At 31.7% G+C, this 21,828-nt stretch overlaps 1 protein-coding gene across 10 annotated transcripts in view; it reads left to right on the plus strand.

Moving 5' to 3' along the window:
- Positions 1–21,828, plus strand: part of LOC132713351 (uncharacterized) — a 76,641-nt gene that overhangs the window by 3,990 nt on the left and 50,823 nt on the right. The window contains exon 1 of one of the 10 annotated variants that reach the window (XM_060695909.1): positions 3,948–3,969. The exons of the other annotated variants lie outside the window; for them this stretch is intronic. The gene's annotated coding sequence lies outside the window, so the exon portion shown is untranslated. Of the gene's footprint in view, positions 1–3,947; positions 3,970–21,828 lie in introns of those variants that run through there. 10 annotated transcript variants of the gene reach the window in all.

Raw genomic sequence — 21,828 nt, forward strand, 5'->3', positions numbered from 1 at the left:
TGTTGACTGCGTTATTTAATCACGAAGAATTACGCATTTAAATACTGTTTAATTGGTTGGGTTTTTGTGTTTATATTAACGTATCTTAATTGTTAAACTGTATTAAGAAAATTGCATGGTCCTTTAGCTTGCAAAAGTGTCAACATTTTTTGTTAGTATGATACTATCATTTATTTTCTTTCATTTTTATTATACATTCATAGTATATATATACACACTCGCCACTGATCATTATGCAATTCATATTGTGTTTATGTAGATAAGTATTTACTTCATGCAAATGTTCAGATGCACTGTTTTATATAGTTCGCCTACTTACTAAAAAAACACAAAAAAACCCCACTATTGCAGTAAACTATATCATTAGTAGTCATAATGTAAGTGTCAGTCTATATCAATTAAGAGCTCTTTTTAAGGAAAAGTTTACATGTGGCATCCAATTAAGTGTCACTTATATAATATTAGAGTTGCTAATTAGAAAAGTTCAAATGTCTCATACTAATGTCACACATACTTGCATCACACATACTTGCATCACACATACTTATATTACACATACTTGCATCACACATACTAATGTTACACATACTTGCATCACACATACTAGCATCACACATACTTATGTCACACATACTTGCATCACACATACTTATGCCTCACACTTGCATCACATATACTTCTGTCACACATACTTGCATCACATAAGCTTTTGTCACACATATTTGCATCACATACTTCCATATTAAAATGATGATTTAACTATGTATGTTCGACTGAGTTCAGAACCATTCCTGTAAGACCTACGCGAGCCGTTGTTTCTAATACTGGTGGATCCAGGAATGAATCTGAGGATGTTATATTTTTTAGCTTCATTTAGCTTCCTGAGCACATTAGAATTTAAAAAATTCTATATTCAGTATTAATAAATTTTATATACAGTATACTAAATTGCCAATTAATAGAAAAAGTCTCAAAAACAATACAATTAAATTTAATATATATTTACAAAAAAGAAACACACTCTACAATATAACATGTGTATATACAATTTTAATAAATTATTATTGATTTACAATTGTATTAAAGCTATATAATTTATTTAATGTAGTGACTTTGTTATTTTACAAGTAATAACTTTGTAGGCCATTAATTTGTTATGTTACATAATGGCTATACTTTGTAAACTTTTTGACAGTTACATAAAATTTTCATATGTTTTATAATGACACATTGGTGACTAGAAAAGCAATTATAATAAACTCAACCACTGTTACCAGATGATATATAAAAATTTGATAAAAAATTTCAGTTTTAATATGGTTACTAAAATTTTATACCCGCTCTGTAATAAGTTAAACCTTAAGTGCTGGTGGCAACTTATTTTACTCATGTGACCAGTGCAAGCCAAAATCTGCCAGCACTTAAACTGTGCTGTTTCTTGATCATATGCTCTGCTGCCCTTAATGATATTGGTACATATTTAGAAAGCCCCCCTTATCCCCTTCAACCATACTCCACCTTCCCTCCCCCAACCCAAAAATAATAAAAAGCTTTGTTCAGAAAAGTCCATTTAAAGATATATTTTACGTAATTAGCATGGCAAGGGTTATAGTATACAGTTTCAAAATTTCAAAGACAGTTTAAATTAGTTCTTGGTAATTTTCTTTGAATACCTAAATCTGTATCACATTGAAGATGAAAGTATTAGCAGATGGCACTTTAACAAGCATCCCATGTTTTTCAAGCTTTTAGAAACATGGAAGAAGTTCATGCAATATGGTACATATTGTGTACATGTGTGGAAAAAAACCTCCTGGTATAAATATATTCATTCTGCTACACAAAATTTTTCTCCTCAAGAATTGTTACATAATAAGCAAGGTGGCTGGGTATAATCTTATACTTCTGCAATTCTGCTAAGCTAGGAATAATTCTGATATAACAGGAAATATTTAGAGCTAAAATGAGTACAGCAGAAGACATTAGTGTTCTTTCCCTCCAAATTTTTACCCATAGTGGCCAAGAGATGACCTCTCGGTGGTTTTATTTCTTGTGTAAATAGAGCAAGTTTCAGTCCCAGCAACTTGATACAGGGTTAATGTGTTTAAGTCAAAACTACTTTATATCCACCAGTTAATTTATCCTGATCATTTTATAACCAAGCTTTCTACCACTTAGGTTTGCATTTATTGGACATCCAGTTTTATCGGACATATATATGCTGTAATTTATTGGACATATACATTATACATGCTCTGGTTTAGAACAGGTATATAAATACTTGTATTAATTATATTTGTAAACCATTTAGTAAATACTACTGTTATTTCATTAATGTTTTAGATCATGCAGTCTTTAACTAAAAGAAAATAGCTGAACTAACTATTTCTTTGACTTAATTTGTATGGCTGATTTGAACTTTTAATGAAGAATTTCTGTATCTTTGACAGCCCTAAATTCTTAAATGATGGACTTGTCAAGCTTGCTTGAACTGTCCATTATCAGTTTTTGGGATAATTCAAGGAACTAATTTAAATGAGTTACCTTAATCAAAGTTCCAACTCGCAAACCACACACACCTTTTCACAAAAAATTATCTTAACATTAATTTTCATTTTCTATGATTACCACCTCATTTTTTGTGGCGATGCACATTTATATAATAGTCACAGTTCAGTTAAGGTAACTTTATGTTGATTACTATTAATCACTGAGCGAAATCATAGTTTATTAATTAAGCTTTACGGTTTTGGCTATTGAGTATAATCACTCAATCTTTAATTAAACTTCTTTTCTAAATAAAATAATTAAACAAATACATACTTTTTTTTGCATAGAAAATGATATAAATTAAACAATTCATCGTGCAAATATGATATTAATTACGACATGGGAAGATAACTCTTGTTTACTGGGTTTACAAGCTAACAATGAATTCACCGAGACAAGCTGTCGTTTTGCAGATGTTGGCAAATAAATATCTGATTAATCTATTATTAATTGATTTATAATTGAAAAGCATATAAATACAGATTTAATCACTTAAACAATAAGTTTTCATTTTTTTCATCAATGAAATGTATCATCGCAAGTTCGAAAAGATGATATATTAAGATTAGAAAATTATTTTGCAATATTATCTGAAGGCTCGTAATTGTTTTCAAGGTATTTTACAGATTTTAAGATGTTATCGCGTAAAACTATTATAAGTAAAGGGAGGCAGACATAACATTCGCAATTCAATAGAAAAGGTTGATTATTTTCCAACTTCAATGTTAAATTATGTATTTTATCACCTAAAGCATCATTGTCAATTCTCAAAATGTTGCATAATAGCGATGAATTAGTTTCGATCTATAATCGTTATTTGTCCGCAGTATCTTCCTTTATATGCGTACTCCGTCAATAGATTTACAATATGAAAAGCTTTGTGTCGTAAGATAATATATGGGAGAATAAAACTAGCGAATAAAACCTAATGTAATGGATGCCAGCGCTAGTTGTGACATGTTATAGAAGGAGTTAAGAATCAGGGAAATAATAACAATGAGTCGGAGACATTTAGGATACCATATTGGATGTTTAAAAGAATGTCTATACCAGTCCAAATCAATATAGCTCTGAAGTGACTTGAGTTTGCTTCTAGATAGATTCTCTTGTAAAGAGACTGACTGTTTCCTAAACAGTGCTGCGAAAACATTCTGCAAACTAAATTATCCAATATTATTCAGAAAGAGATTGCGAATATACAAGTATATAGCTGATCCTTATGATCACAGGAAAATCATCGCAATATTTTTAAAATCATCGCTGGAAATCTGACTAGTTATATCTGGCGAGAGTTATATTAAGCTGGTGCGTTGTTCTTAAACTGTTACTCATTAGTTTGCAATTTAAAGTGGGAAAACTAGATCTAATTTATAGTGATTAAGATTGGCTTTGGAATACTGATTAAAGAAAAAATCAAGTGTAAGTTCGCTTGTTCTGTGTTGAAATGTATGTTTGATCTGCAGAACTTTGTTGTGTTTGATTGTTTTGTTCAACCTTTCAGAGAATATGTTCTACTTTTTTAAGCATGTAGATTTAGGTGAAAGCTCTTCATAATGGAGGTGATAAAACAGTATCTTTTCATAAATTTATAGTTTTTGTGTATGGTTTTCATTTTGTGGTAGAAGAAACAGAAATACAATATCAAATGTTACTAATTCAGTGGTGCTGTGGTCCCGAAAGTTGTACAGAACATGTGAATATATTTACAAAATTTTGTATCCTAAATGAAAAAGCCACTGACCCTTGAACAAATATTAAATACGGTCTTTTAACATTTTAAATCTTGTAAATAAAAGTATAAATTGAGATGGTGAGATACAAGTTTAAGAGATAGAATAAAAAACAGTGATTAAGAGCTTGTGTTATGACATAACCGAGAATCGTGACATGAAAATTTGATATCAGCACATATTTAACATGACTGCAAAAAATTTAATATCTTCATAAACTAAGTAAATACAAAAGTGTGTTAATTAACATATGGTGTGTGGTTTTTAAATGTATGCTTTTATCAGTTATCCACCCTTCATCGACCTTATTTCACTTTCCTACCAGGAATTGCTTTTTGACTAGGAGTCCAACCCTTATCCACCTGTGAGTCCAGTCATCTCCTTAAGTACCTGACGGTCTCGTCAGTTATAAATCCATTATCCACTTCTTTCTTACCTGATGCTCTAATGTCAGTGTTATAAATCCACCCACTCCCTAGCTGTCACCAACAACTGCTCCTCCCCTAGTTTGTTGGTGTGACCGGCAACTCAGCATTATGATGTCCTTTATTATCAAAACCTTTCACCTGTCTTAAAATTCCTTTTTGCAAATTTTAGTTTGAACGAAATATTACACAAGAACTTGCTTATTTACTTTAAGATGCCATTTCTAAGTATCATATTGCATGTTTATTTAAAATGGTAATGATCTGTGTGCTTTATTCTAATAGATTGATAAGAGTCCCAGTTGCATTTTACATTTAACCTATCAGCAACATTATCTAATGTGAATTGATTTTCTCGTATTCCCAGATTGATTTAAAATACAATTATATTGTTTTCAAGAGACGACATGATTGTGGTGAAATGAAATCAAACTGTAAACTGGGATGTAATTAAAGATTCTTTTTTGGGGGGGGGGGGGGACTGGGGGGGGGATGGGGTGAGGAATCTATGAGATATTTAATATAAGAAATATCGCTGACAAAGCTCAGTATTGACTGGCACACTGTATATGGTTAAAATGTCTTGATTAAGTTACTTTTGCTATTACATTGGAACATTCCATTTTAAATTTAAACGAATTTCAGGAACAAAATGAAAAATTGAGCTACAAATAGCATAGAGGCTGGTCAGATGGCACAAATGTGCGCTCACTATCACAGTGGCCTGGCTCTGTAGTGGTGGGAAAGGCGAATCATTTTTCAGTGCCTGCAGTATTGTGACAAAGTGCTTAGCCATTAACTGTTTATTGTCAGGAAAAGTTGCTGTCAGTAAATGTTAAAAGGAGATATACTGATACATGCATGGTGAAAGTTTTCAAGATTATTCCTGAAGTTCAGGATTTTCAGTCTTCTGAAAGCCTTTTATTTCTTATATAAAACTATAGAAAAACTGCTAAATTTTGGATTTTCAGGATTTCTAAAATTTCCAACTTTCACCCATGTACATGTACATGTATATTGTTATTGTCAGATATAATACATGTATGTACTTTTTAATGTATATATAGTACTTATATACTTATGTATGCATCATATACCTTATAATATATAAAAAGCATGACTTGAAAAGTCATTTCAATCCTCACAGTGTCCTAATATATGACATGCCTACAACATCAACATTTAATTTTGCACTGTTCTGTTTAAAAGTACAGTAATTGCTTTATTGAGTGGCAGAGCAGATGTCAAGCATTGACTTATAAGACAAAGACATACAACAATTTTAACATGCGATGAAATTTGGTTGATTGAGACATTGAATATCTTTTCCATTAGATGGTTAGCCTCGTCCATATAATAAGATGATTTTTTTTTCTGGTCATTCCGGAAAGCCATAACAGAACCATATAACTTAATGTATGCTTACAAAACAAGACAATGATAGGTTTTGCTGCAATGCATCTATAATTTAGAGTATTATTTTGTCTAAGAAGTATATTATTTTGTTAAAGGTACTCCACTGAGGTATGGTCGAATGTCACAAAAAAAAAGTAAAAATTTTCACGAACAGATAATTTTTTGTTACCTGCCTGTAACATCTCTTTGATTGTTGTTTTTTTTTCCTGAACAATTTTTTTTATCTTTAAGTATATTGGCAACCTACAAATGTAGATTTAAGCAATTTTTTAACATATTTGATTGCAATCACTTCAGTGGTATCGTCTCTTCAAACTTCTTTAGAGAATAAACAACTTAAAAAAAAACTACACTGAATTTTAAATTGGTGATTATTGCTTTTTTTCTGTACTTTTAAGATAAAAGACATAAATATTTTCATCAGTTACAGAATGAAATCGTCTGCTTTTTTTTCCAGATTTCTAGAGTCGAATTTGAATAATCAACGTCAATGAAATCTTTTGAAGATTTAACGTTGAAATTTTGATATAAGTGTATTTAGTTTATTGAGTATAAAATCTGCATACTCATGCGTCCCATGTATAGTATAAACATAGTCATTTCTTTTGACTTTATTCCCTCTATAAAGGTATTTATAAAATTTTAAATGTATAGGCAAACTTGATACGATAAATTTACTATTCGTATTTGAAAATATTTTTCATTGTGGGTATTGTCAGTTTATAAAGTCTCGGGTAAAATTGATTTTATTGTTAATTTAGTTTAAACGATTTGTTAAATATATTCAAGCTTGTAAAGTCTTTCAGTTTCAACATTTGAGCCATGTCATGACAAAACCAACATAATGGGTTTGCGACCAGCATGGATCCAGACCAGCCTGCGCATCCGCGCAGTCTGATCAGGATCCATGCTGTTCGCTATCAGTTTCTCTACTTGTTATAGGGTTTGTAAGCTGGTCTGGATCCATGCTGGTCGCAAACGCATTATGTTGGTTTTGTCATGACGCGGCTCATTTTTTTCCTGAAGAAAAGATAAAGCTTGATATGTAATTCATTTTGTATAAGACTGTAATACCTTTGATATAAATGATTTACTAGATGTATGTATACGTATTATATATTTACATTTTATAAACACAGGGGCTAAATAGTCGGGCAAAAATTTTTACCTGTAAAATTGTTTAGGTCATAGAGAAGTAATCTGCATAAATGAGTATCAACAGTATATGACAATAACCAGTTATCTACTCCGGGAATAAATTATTGACCTGAGAGTATGAACAAGTTGAAAAATCTCTTTGTGGCGGAGGTTTTAGTTGTATGATTTATATAGTGCAGTAATATGATGGGATAATTTACGTGTGTTTACATGTTTCTCACTACATTATTGTATTGTTTAGCTATATGGTTTAGTTTACACTGAATTGATTTCACTTAAAATTAGCCGAGAGAGATTTCTGTGCGTGTATATCATTTATTTTCATGTCAGAACAAAGACTGGCCTTTGTAAATAGATATATTTACATAGATTCTGTTAATGTGTTTTCAAACTTCTTTCTCGTCATTGAATTATTAAGTAAGCATCTTTAATTTCAGATTAGTTAGTTGATAGCTTGACATTTCAAGTAATGTATTTATATTCATTATATATTTGACATGTTGTTTTACAACCTGTTTTGTTTCTTAAAAATGATTTTTAAAATCTGGATAACTTGAAACGGTCTCATAGTTCAAGGTCACCGAATCCATGGCATAATTTGCTTTTAAATGCCTTGCAATTTAAACTGTACTTTATTTGACTCTGGTAATGAGGACTTATGCTTGTGGCCCAAGTGAGGGCTTAAACCTCAGTAACAGAAACCGAGATGAAAGGCAGCCTCAGCACCAGCTAAACTAGAAAGACCATATAAAATGTACTGTAAAAAAATGGGAGAGGAGAGAAAAAATATGTTGAGTTTCCTGGTAGTTTTGCTGATTTAGCATATTTTAATCACAGTTGAATGGTATTTTTTGTATTTTTCGGCATACACCTCATCTGTTTGTGAATTATGATACATGCATTCTCCATTTATCCTACAGGGCTGATAATGCACAATATTGCATCTTACAAGTGTTGAATGATAAACAGTTTCCATGAAATGCACATTAGAATCATTTACAATTCTTTGCGGAGGGCCTTAAGCTAAATTAACAACATTATTTCGAAGAAATGAATAATTACACTACTTTACCCTTTTTGTCTTTGAAATTGAAATAAGTGGCTGTAATTCCTGTTGTTGTTGTAATTGCTATTTTTTGCAATCTTTTGAATGTTAATTCTAAAGACAGATGAGTTTGTATATGCATTTTACATGCATTTCTGTGTTGAGTTAATTAATTCTTTAAATTTAATACCTGCAAATGAAAAAAATAAAAAAGCATATGGCTGCTCGATCGGTAAACCAGTCTGAAAAATGCAAAATTTCTCATTGGTCACTGAAAAATTTGACTGCCACAGGTGTTTGGTCCCGTGTTTTTAAGTTAACTTAGTTGTTATTTTTTTCAGTTGAGTGGAAACAATTGGGACAAATTAAATGAAACTTATACTAAGTTGGTAATGAAGCGCAGTTAATTATCAGGAAATAAAAGGATTGCATTTTATAATGGCTTTCCTTGAATAAAATGACACAAAGTATAATTATTGTTTAATGTGTCCTTATAGAGCCATCCGAACTATCACTCAGAGCATTAAACTAAGTACATGTATGATTAGAATGATACAAACATTAAGCAATACCCTGAGAAGGAAATAAACAGTTATTTATAGCCGCAATACATCCACTAAACAGATTTCTTCATATATGTGCTAAATACAAAGACGAGGCTCTCTCGTCAATTCTTGGTGATTATTTTATGTTAAGATTGCCGCAAACTATATGTCTATTGGAAAAGTGATCAAGACAATATCCATCCATTTACAGAAGTACAGCATTGATCTTGTCCCACTGTTCACATAATAAAAGCTTACAAAATCTGCACAATATTTCTATCCATTCATCTTATAAACATAATATTTCAATGTTGTTTGATACTTATTATGTTTATTCTCAATGCAATGCTTGCTGTATAATGATGTTGTTGTCATGTCAACTTTATGTCACAACATTAGTTAACAATATGCTTACTGCATGGCCATTCCACTTTCTCTACATGTTCATTTCACTATGTGATGTGATCCTAAACATTTGCTACATGTTCATTACATGTTCATTACACATTAACTACAGTTTCACTACATACAAAACTTTCACTACATGTTCACTACATGTTCACTACAGCTTTACTTCACATTCACTACATGTTCACTACACATTCACTACAAGTTCATTACATGTTCACTACACATTCACTACATGTTCACTACAGCTTCACTTCACATTCACTACATGTTCACTACAGCTTCACATCACATTCACTACATGTTCACTACAATTATGTTCACTACATATTCACTACACATTCACTTCATGTTCACTTCATGTTCACTACAGTTCCACTACATGTTCACTACACATTCACTACATGTTCACTACACATTAACTACATGTTCCCATGCATTACTACATAATCACTTCACTTTCACTTAACCCTCAAAACATGTTCACTACATGCATGGTCATGCAACACTCCCTTTATTTCACTACATTGCCACAACTCGTACATTTCATGTTCCCTACATGTTTACTTCACATTTACTACATGTTCATTACATGTTCACTACTTGTTCTCAGCATGTCCACTAAATGTATACACATTCAAATAATTGTATCATTGAGAAAATATAATCTAGAGTTTCTAAAATATCTTGATGATCATAGAGTCCGTGCAGTCCATAGACTATATAATTATGGTTTTAATATGCAACATATTGGGTTACTGTTTTTCATCTGTATAACTTACATTTTACCGATATTGACTTTGCTTACATGTATATATATATATTGTACATGTATCCATCAAAGTTAAAGTCAAATATTATCAAGGCATTAGCATTTAGGTAAGTCTGCCATGTTTTTAGGGTGGTGCTAGGGTATGCAAATAAGCACATGTACGGTTTATCGCAGTTACTGGGGTCGCAATGCTGATGGGTGCCCGGTGCTAATAAACATTATTTTTTCAATGTCAAAATCTTCACTTGAAGCAGTAGTTTTAACTACACACCACACATGTTGTATACAAACATTTAGAAATCATATTTTACATTGGAAAATTGTTGCCTTATAGAAATGAGAGACTTTTAATTCAGCTGGGAATTTTGAAATAACATCTCTTTCAATTTTAATTATTGAATTGGGTTTTATTACCTCAGAGTAAATAGAAAATACATATCTGTGCTTTCAAAGATTATCCGCGATGTTTTGAATCAAGTATTTTGAATCAATATAGTTACTTAAAAGCTTGAGAAAATAATCCAAGAACTTGGAAAATTCTATAATCTATTATTTTCTAACTAATCGCATTTGTTTATATATTTTTTTAATACATACATTTAAGTATATATTGTTATGTTAATTTATTTTATCTTGTTACATTCATTTATGAATTGTTTAGTACCTTGTTGAACATTTAAATTTCTTGAAACGAATTTCTGAAACTACATGTAAGTCAAAAATGGATCTGTCCATTACATATTTTTAATGAAGTTGATTATTGGGTTGTCTGTTTGCAGGATAATTTTTCTTTTGTATACATGATATAAATAAGCGTTAATGTTTCATCTGATAGCCAGAATTATTATTAACCATATATAATTACATGACATTACCCGTGCAATTGTTTATTTGGCAGTAAGCTTCCCTTTTAAATGTGGGTTCTTGTAATACTTTCCTATTGTAATCTTATAAACTAGTTTTAACATTTATTCATCGATAAAATTTTATTTTGACCAAAAAAAAACAACAACAACAAAAAAACAACGAAAATGTTAAGATAAAGTTTAACCTTTAAACTAATTTTCAGATACAGGTTTGTAAATATGTGTGTGTGTATTTTCATGGATAGCATGACTTGTTTTTGCTTCAGTGAAATTAAATATGTATTAAGTGTCAAACATTAGTATGTTATATCATCTCTTTGTCTAAATATACCAACAAGACTTAGTGTTTATCATTTATTCAAACTTAATATCTTGAAGTAATATGTGTTTTATTCATAACACTTCAAATCTGCCCTATTAAATGCATTTAGTGCTTGTGTTATAAAGCCTTAACCTGTAGAATTCCTTAAAAGGAATTGACAAGCTTCCATTCTTGGAACTGTCCATGTTCAGTTTTGAGGATTTCAAGATGAAATTTACTTAAATTAGTGAGTTCACAGTATAGAGCCTGGTCAGACTGTACTGAAAAGCCATCATTGGCTAGCCTAGCTCTATACTGTCTACAAAAGCTAAACAGCTTCGGTTACAGCATGTTTCGGGTTAAATTACAAAAAAATTTTATAGACAGGCAGGAATGATCATGTGAAAACACATCAGCATCGTTCCTTGTAATAATTATTTGAATTGAGTCAGATTTCATTATTTTTAGAGACATCGGCACTGTAGCCAGAAGCTTCCTTTATTATGAACATCGTGTATGATGACATCATTGTACGCAGAATAATAATCACCGAAAGTGATCGCCCAATAAACGAGAATTCTTTTTGTGTGTGTGACTGTGTAATTTGCATTGTTTTATTTTGTTTGCAAGCAATTTTGTTTGACGTCTTATAACTTTTAAATTGCGCTACAATCTTGAGACGGTATTTTTTTGTTGTTGAGGAGAAAATTTGAAACTTTGACAGTATCTTTAAAATAATAACGCGTTCCATGGCAGAAAAAAGTTCTATGTAAAATTTTTTCTCTATGCTTGCAGTACAGCCACAAAGAGTCAAAATTGAAGCGCAAATCAACACACTTTCAGGTTTTCAAGGACTAATTATTTCTCAAATATGGCATAATTATGATTGAACCAGCAATGAAACACATTTGCCAGAAGTATAAAGTTGGAATGTAAACGAACATTCAAACTGTGTAAAGCTGGGCCAGTCTTCATTATTTTTTTTGTTGCAGTCTCAGACCAGCCTGTTGCCCGCTCAATTTTTGTATTTTGGTTCTCAGAAAACCCTTAAACTTTGAATTAACCCTTAAACTTTGAATTGACGATTCTAAATTCAAAGTCGAAGAAATCCACTACATAATTAAGCAGGTTGTTGGTCTAAGGACTGATAAACCTTTTGAATGCCAGATTTACATGCTACCAACATAGAGGCAAGTTTGCTTTGACTAGATTCTATTAGAGATCTATACCACTAAATCATAGAATTACATGCAGGTCATAACATTCTATAGAACAACCAGACTCACATAAAACTGTTAAGGTCCCCTTAAAAAAACAATGGACATTATCAAATTGATCATCAGGGCAAGTCCATTTTACAAAATTAGTGTTTCTGTGTAAAATGTAAACAAGCACAGGCCAGTTGTCTCCCTTGCATTGGTTTTATTGATTTTTGGAAAAAAGGATAAATAAATCAACCCCACAAAATATGTAAGGTCATCATAACAATTTGAAATACATGTAATTAATCTGTATTGATATTTTTCTCTATACAGCTTTGTAGATGGACATAAGTTCATTTGATATGTTGTTATAAATGGGTGTGACTGTGCCAACCTGCCCTCAGTGGTGTTTGGTGTTATAAGAGAAGCTAAACTGTAAAATGTACCAATGTTATTCATTCTATTCAGTGACCTTGTCACATGAAACATGCCCTTTGTTACATTGCTAATTAAATAACTGATTTAATGCTAGCTGAAATGCTGACAGTGCTAATAGTGCTAATTAAAGGTGCGACATTGCTAATTAAAGATGAATGGTTGCTATTTAAAGATGTGACATGATGCAAATTGATGACAAATGTCAATACTATGATTTTGTTTTATATAAAGTGTTATATGATAAAGAACAGATCTTGAGAAGGCTGAGCTGTGAGTTTCCAGTACTAAGCAATGAGTGGTCAAGGTAACAACGACTTAACCCTGAGGGGGTTCGAACCCAGGTCACAAGGGCTACATTTAGTTTTTATTGAGCCAACTTGCTGAGAGCTCAACATAGTTGTCACGCAAGAGCCGTTTGACTAGGTCAAAGCTCAAGGTCATACCTCAAGGTCAGATGTGACAGCAGGTTGACATGTTGCTCTTTGGCATCTAGTTGCATTCTATTGCTAAGTGGGGTCTTTCATGCAAACAAATATTTTTTTATAATTTAGTTGTAAGCCTGCTGGCGGCAACTTACTCTACCAGTGCAACCTGAGAGTAGACCATTATAAGATGTTCCGATTTGCTGGCTGATCGTGGTCTGCACTATTCTATAACCAATCAGAACATATTTTGACAATTTCCCTCAAAAATGATGAATGGTTTTGTCCAACATGAAAGATGGACAAGTCCATTTAGGCTAATTAGCAGGTTAAGGGATTAACTTTGTTATAAGCAGCAAATGGATTATAACAAGTATCTATCTATCTATAGAAATAAATTTCACTGGTATTTGATGCAAACACCAAGTGTAATAATAGTTTCATAATTACATTCGAGCCAGTTTCCTAATTTTGATATCTGAACTTCAAGCAATAGGTAAATAATATGTATATATATTTTTGTTCATATGAATATGGCTTGTGATTGAATTATAACAAGTGTCTGTCTGTAGATATAGATTTCATTAGTATTTGATGCAAACACCCAGTGTTACAATATGATTTCTTAATTTCATTTGAGCCAGTACCTTAATTTTGATATCTAAAGTTCCAGCAATATGTATAAAATACAATATTTTGTTAGATATATGGTTTGTGATTGAACAGGTTATTTTCTATCATTCTTCAAGCATTGTATATTTAGAATATTCTGCCTACCTGGCAACTTGGAAGTATAAACTATTGAGATCATCAGGACGATATCTGGTATTGTTCCATATTGTTCGTTTACAGAGTTTTATTTCACAGTATTGCAATATTTATGTGCCGAAACAGTTCCGAAACATTGCGAACAACATAAAGTACGTCTTGGCGATAAACCAGTTACAGCAAAAATTTCCGGATTAAATTTTGTAAAAATATCGACATTCTTCGATTGTATAATGTTAACGGGAGCATATATATTCTATATTCTGTTTAACACAGGATCTAGAGTGTTTTCCATTGCCCCCATCGTTAATATTCTTCTGCTCTACTTTTTCAATGTTGCATCTGGCAAATGTATAGCTTCTCACAGATGATAGAATAACTCAGAAAACTATAAATTTATTGTTTCTTGGAAATGTGTGTGTACTTTATTGCTTGATTCCACCACATTTAAAGTCAGCAGCATGAATTCTTGCAACTTGTTAAATTGTTTGTGCATGTAAAACAATAATTTCCGGATTTTTTTCTTTAAATTAAACTGTGGAAATGCGGATATTACAATATCATTGCGCAACAAAGTTATGTTAGCTTGCATAGTATCTTCTTATTCCATCATTGTTGTTTGGCTGTTGAAATAAAAATTATCCAAAGAAAGTTTCTTGCTCAAGCAAACGACGGCTCTCCCCTGACAGGGTTTGAACCGGTGCGGATAGCAATCGCTGACATGTTAACCACTCGACTATACCTCAAGTTTATGTCACTGTTGTGTTTGGCACCCATTTTATATATTAATTAAGGGTTTTGAAATATGACACCAGTTGTGTACATAAGTTGAGTATAATTGGCACCAAATCATATTTTTAAGAGTTTTGAAATTATGACATCAGTTTGTTTTTGACCAAGTCTTCTGTTATATGTGCCCATCCATCTTGTATGATTCATCTTTATTTGTGAAAGTATTAAGAAATTGATTAATTGGCACCAATTTATTTATGTCAACTCTTAAAATAAAAATGTCAGAATCTTGAAACTTGGCACCATCAATGTTTTTACATCAGTCTCAGATTCAGTTGAAATCAATAGCCAAATTAAGGCATCATTTTGTACCATTTTGTCAAAGTTTTGAGATAAAGCAATATGGTATAAGTATGTCAGTTTTTTTATGTCAGACTCTTACTTATAAATGTGTATTTGGATGTTTTGAAACATAAGCTGTAGGCAAATGTGCATTTCCAAGTTCGTGAAGTTGACACCATTTTCTTTTTGTTAGGTTGGATCATTTTTTGCAAGTCTTATTCCTGAAATACGGCACCAATTTATGAATATCTGATCTTAGGAATATAGCTCCAGTTTATGAATATCTCTTTTAGAAACATTGAACCAGTTTATGAATATCTCATTAGAAATATGACATCAGTTTATAGATATCTTGCATATCAAAAATGGCTCCTGAGTTTATGAATATCTCTCCTTTAGAAATATTACATCTGTTCATAAATATCTTGCATATCAAAAATGGCCCAAGTTTATGAATATTTCACTATAAGAAATAATTGGCACCAATTTATGTTCACTCATAGAAGAAATGATGGCACCAGGTTATGAATATCTCACTATAAGAAATAATTGGCACCAATTTATGTTCACTCATAGAAGAAATAATGGCACAAGGTTATGAATATCTCACTATAAGAACTATGACATCTCGCTATAAGATATAATTATGACACCAGTTCATTGATAATTAAATGAGCTCTTAACAGTTATTCAGTTTCTGGTATTCACTTTGTTTATGTTTCATTGTAGTACATGCCAATGTTACATAAATAATACTGCCTCCTATGTCCAATACCAATAGGAGACACTTGCAGACTCTCTTGAATAAGCATAATTAAGAGATATTTGACCTTTGTCCATGTTAATAGATTTGTAAATAATATGTGCAGAAAAAAAGGTTTCAATTAATTGCTGGAAGACAGGTGACAATTTAAGAGAAGTTAGAAATTCATGCATTCGACCAAAATTAGAATAAAGAACAAACTTTACATGCATGCTTAAGCATGTAAAGTTTCCATCATTTTCAAGTGTTTTGTTTCAATATTATAAATTTAAGCTGGATTGTAAAGTAAGATAATTTGAACGCCTTCTTCTTGGAACTTACCAGTACAGTCACAATGAGGAAACATTTGGATATTTAATGTGCATACTGCCTAAAGTGGCTTGCTTTTTAAACCATTGTGTATAAGTCATCTATTTACTTCCACATATGTTAGTATGCTAGATGAATATATATGTTTTTGTTGCTTTAGTGCCGATTTCGTTATTAAATCCACTCCTAGTATTTAACTTGTTCGCATCATATTATTATCTCTCTTCTTTTCTCCTCCCAGGAAATGATTGAAATTGACAGGAACAAAAAAAAACGTCAAATAATTAATTATTTAATTTATTTCATTTCATTTAATTTTCAGTATTCAATTAACATGTAATTCAATTTATTTTATACTACCTGCAAATAAAATAAAGTAATTCTCCAACACGTTATTGTAGCTAATGGAATGATAATATCTCTAATCTTGTCCTCGCAATTGAACGAAAGTTCTGAGAGAAATCGTCTGAATCATAATATTTGTTGAAGTCTCATTATGAACTTATCTCTTTATTATGAACACTAAGTGGCAAAATACATGTATCATGTTCTGCCTCTGCCACTGGTACCAGTACACCATCCAGTTAGCTCAATTGGTAGACCGTTTGACTTGGAATCAGGCGACTCTTGTTCGATCCCCTAACGGTGCAGGTCACTTTCATTGTGATTTAATATCATGAAATCCTTTCTACGGTCATTATCACCGTACCTCTGCTCTAGCATGTTCAGAAGTAACTAGCTAACTGGGTCCAAGTTGGTTTTGCATGTCCCTCAGAACTTAACATGAAAGGTGTGTACTTCAAGACATCAGCTGCCAGAGATGATGTTACTAATTTAAGCCTGAGGACAAACTCAGGGATCAAACTTGTGGTCCCTGGATTTATAGCCAGACAAATTACCACTGGACCATTACTGCTAGTCTTACCATACTCTACTTTGTTGACTGCCTTGATATAAATATGCTGTACATTTACAGTTTACTGTACAGTTCAAAATTCAAAACAGTCTAAAAATTAAGAACAAAAAGTAACTACTACGGGTGACCAATGTCATTGCTCTGCAACCACAGGCCCTTGTTTTTGAGTCGTAATGAAGCCCGTCTAAGTATGTATGTGTTTGCTTAAATTAAACAATATGATATCAAAACCAATGAATTGTTCCAATTTTAAACAGTACAAGATCATAAATACATGTATATACAGTTTGTACAAATTTAGCATCATAGGGTTTTTATGATTAACTAAATTTGGCCATTTCAGTCAGCTAACTTTTTTTTTGTTCAAAATGAAGAAATTGCAACATTGTTCGGATGCAGCGTTAATAGTTTATGCCTTCATGATTGAAATGTTAACATTATTCAAATAGCTTTTTCATTGGATTGGTATTGGGTTGTTTCTATAATTGAATAGCAGCATGGCCTCAAGGTATTCTGCAATGTGTGTGTGCGAATTGATTAAAACAAAGATAATATCAATTAAGGAAAACTGTTTTAAGCAAATATGTCGTCTGCAATGAGATTGGAACGGTTTTTATATGTTTCCAAGAACTGGAAAACTTAAGTTAATTTGAAATTTTGACTTCTAGTTCTAATGTACCAGAGTATTAGATAATTGCAAATTGTCAATGCACGCCATAATATATTGTACTATCTAATTTAACTCTTAGCCTGCTAGTGGTAACAGATTCAGCCCATACCAATATCAGAGGATGCCAACCATGATTAACCGGCATGTCAAACCAAAATAAATTCAAAAAATTATTAAAAAAATTTTGTTCTAATCTTATGCATGACCCTTTTTTGGGCCATTGTTGACAATTTTTTCCACAAAAGCAGAAATTGCGTCACTGGCCGATATGTCAGAAAAATTGACCCAACCAGTCTTTTAAGTCAACTATTTTAAACAAGCTATTTATGACTTACATAATTATAGGCTATTATGAATATTTTATGAACAGAATAATTTTTTTTGTTCGGAAAATACAGTTTTAATAGAAACAAAAGCTTAAAACATCGTTTCACTTAAATTTCATCTTTCACGTCACAACTGTAAAATTATTCTATTTTTGTAAAATATTATTCAATCATATTTAACATCGTAAACATTTTAAGTCTTTAAAGTTAAAGTCGTATATATGTAATGATATTGACAATCGTGTCTCCATCTGTGAAGAGCGGAGCTTAAAGAATATTATAGAATAAACGATATATCCGTTATTTCTACAGATGACTTCTCTCTCTCTGCCAGGACAAACTATAACGATAGATGGGAAGGCTAATATAAAATGTACAAATGAGCCGTGTCACGACAAAACCAACATAATGGGTTTGCGACCAGCATGGATCCAGACCAGCCTGCGCATCCGCGCAGTCTGATCAGGATCCATGCTGTTCGCTGTCAGTTTCTCTACTTGTAATAGGATTGGTAAGCGAACAGCATGGATCCTGATCAGACTGCGCCGATGCGCAGGCTGGTCTGGATCCATGCTGGTCGCAAACCCATTATGTTGGTTTTGTCGTGACACGGCTCAAATATAAAAGTGTAGAATTGGTATAATCAATAGAAAACCATGTCTATAGCTTGTATGCTTGAATCATTCTTATATTTCCTATAGATTGACAGCAAATATTCGCTATTCTCTTGAAGATATAGCGACAATGTCACACGATTTTCTCCCATATAAATTGATCACTGTTTAAGCATTATCACTACAGACTCTTTATCAATGTTCGTTGTTGTTTTTTTTTTTTGCTCAGTCACGTTTCTTTGTTTCTGAACTTTGTTGTTTTTTTTCCCGCTATTTGTTTAAGTATTAAGATTTTGTATGTTACATCACTGTAATTGATATTATTGGTGATGCTGTATTAATTAAAGTTTTTGTTGATACAGAAATTTTGAAGTCAATTATATGTTTACATGCACACTTAAGGTGTTATTATGCTAAATTTTTTTTTCGCTGTCAAAATGAGTTGAATAATTAATTTTTTCCAAAAGATTTGATGTTAGAGTTGTGATTGACCAATATTATTGATAATAAAAATTGTTACTGATAAACTATTAAAACCACCAAAATCATAAATAAAAATGCCCTAAGCTTTTTAAGAATTGAGCGTTACTGATGCATTCTGTATAATATTTATAGAAAATTTCAGTTCATCATTTTTGATTATTTTTTCGTAGTAAAAACAATTATGTTATTTGTATTATTTACATGTTCTGACTGACCATTTACTCCTGGATGCACATAATATCGCTGCAATCATTATTATAATAGTTATAATAAATATAGAGCAATTCTTATATTTTTTAACTTTTTTTCTGCTCTAAGCTTAAATTCATATATTAATATAACCAGAATAAGGTATTTTATGATAGTTTTGCATAATACTTAAAAAGTCATGTGACTTTAATATCTATTTATAGATTTAATGATTATAAATGCCAGTTTTAAGCTGAAACAATATTAGCATAATATTTCACAATTCTCCCTCCTTAGATTTGAGATAACATCATAAATCTTTTTGAAATATTTTATCTGCTGCAGATAATTAAATGCTGTTACTCAGGGTTGTGTAAATCCTAGCTACCTGCTAGAACTGAAATTGTTAAGCCTTTATTTGTTTGCCACCCAGTATAGGGGCCAGGCCAGCCTGCACATCCATGCTGACTCTGTCCTGGCTCTTAACTTAAATGGCTGATCTGGACTTTTGAGTTTCAAACTTGCGATATCCCCAAAAATTTATAGTGGACTGTCCCAAAAATGAAAGCTGGACTGGTCTATTTAAAAATCCGGGAGGTGAAAGGTTAATAATCTATATGATACTTAGAATGAAAACATTTTTGTCAGTAAGACTGACTTGAATTTTGTATTTGTTAAAGGAAGTCATCCACTCTTTAGATGAATTATTGATACGCTAAAAACTGAAATATTCAGAAAGATGTCTGCATAAATACAGAGAAATTTTCCCTAATAAATTCTGCTCTGATCTGTTAAATATTCTCGAAGTTATGTAACTACACTTGCTTTTAATATTATAGAAAACACCAGTCTGCGTGTTGCTAAAAATAGCACATAATTATTGTGATTATAAATATGAATATCTTGTACATATGATTTCGGATTTACAGAACAATTATTGCACTGTCTGCATGATATAGCAAAAAGATCTTCACAGTTTACGTGAAATTGTTTAGTTTGATTATAAAGCTCTCATATTTTGTTCAGACTTTTGCTGTAACATACATGTAATGTGGTATAAGGTTTTTAAATTCATTTATTTAATCGGACATTATTCAATTGTAAAAAGGCAGGTTCAATCCCCAGACATATATTAGATATATATAATTTAGGAAATAGCATGAACTAGTTGTGTTGGTATGTCAGGCCCATTGTTTGGTTATCAGCATTGGGAGTTGCATTATTCACTGCATTGGCTGACCTTCTTTCGATATATAAGCACAATGATTAACACAGAGAAAAGCTTTTAACTTACCCCTAAGAACCTGGTGGACTTGTCCTGAGATTCTATTTTTTTTCTTTTTTGGGCCTGCCCATTATCAATTTTGGGGATAGATGATATTGAGAACTCTGTAAATGTGGGTTTTCCAAGCTTAAATCCCCGTCACAGTGTTTCCAATTCAATAAATTTTACTGATTTATCAGTTATCATTATAGGTAATTAATAAAAGTTTATATTTCAAGTTGGTTCAAATCACTCTTTATTGTCTATCTTTTTGTTCGATAAAATTCCAGGATAAATCAACAAGTATTGTCTGTTTTACATGAAAAGATTTTAACGAAGCCTTAATAATAAATCATATAAACCACCAATTCATCTTTTAACCCTTGACCTTCCCTTTGTGGCAGAGGGGTTGCCTTTGAGGGTTGAGGCATCAGAATTGCAGTCACTGTTTATCCTTGAGTGATAGTAAGAGGCAACTAAATGGGTTCAAATATTACTGGAGTCTGTGCATTTCTTAGCTCCAGCAGATGAGTTGGGCTTGGCCCCTGGTGTTGCTGTAATTTTGTAACACCTGAGGTAAGTCAAAATCAACTTTCCTGTTTTGGCGCCGCAGGACTTAGATTGTGTTGGTGTGCCGTAAAAACAAAAGACCCATAACCTCCAGGAATCAAAAGTGATTAGTCTTTGCCACTTGAGTAACATCTGTGCAGTGACCATGATAGGCTCTATATTGTTAGTGGCTCTATTTTTGATTTTGAAATCCTTTTTACTTAGAATTGAATAGTTCAAATGAAAAAAAAGAAGATCAAATTCATTATATAATATCAGCATTGTAAATATAACAAATATGACGTGAGAACCCAAAAAGTATGATGTAAATCGCGTATGAAAAAAATCTCAACAGTTAGATTGCGAAGATTGTGGAATTTTTAAGGAAAGATAAATTCCAAAACTTGAAATGAAATAAACATGTTTAAGATAATGGGTGTTTAGAAATGAACCTTTGGGAGAGAGAAATAAAATCTTTCCAAATGCAGACGAGTTTAAAGTTATCACGCTATGTTCGCTGAAAGAATGCCTGTTTCAAAACAGATTTTGTTACACGTTCAACAGTTAAGATTTGAAAATTTGCTGAAATTTTCTGCAATTAGTATTAGAAAACATGTAATGAATT

This window comes from Ruditapes philippinarum, unplaced genomic scaffold, assembly GCF_026571515.1.
Source record: "Ruditapes philippinarum isolate M1 unplaced genomic scaffold, ASM2657151v2 ctg3748_1_1_1_1, whole genome shotgun sequence".
NCBI lineage: Eukaryota > Metazoa > Mollusca > Bivalvia > Venerida > Veneridae > Ruditapes > Ruditapes philippinarum.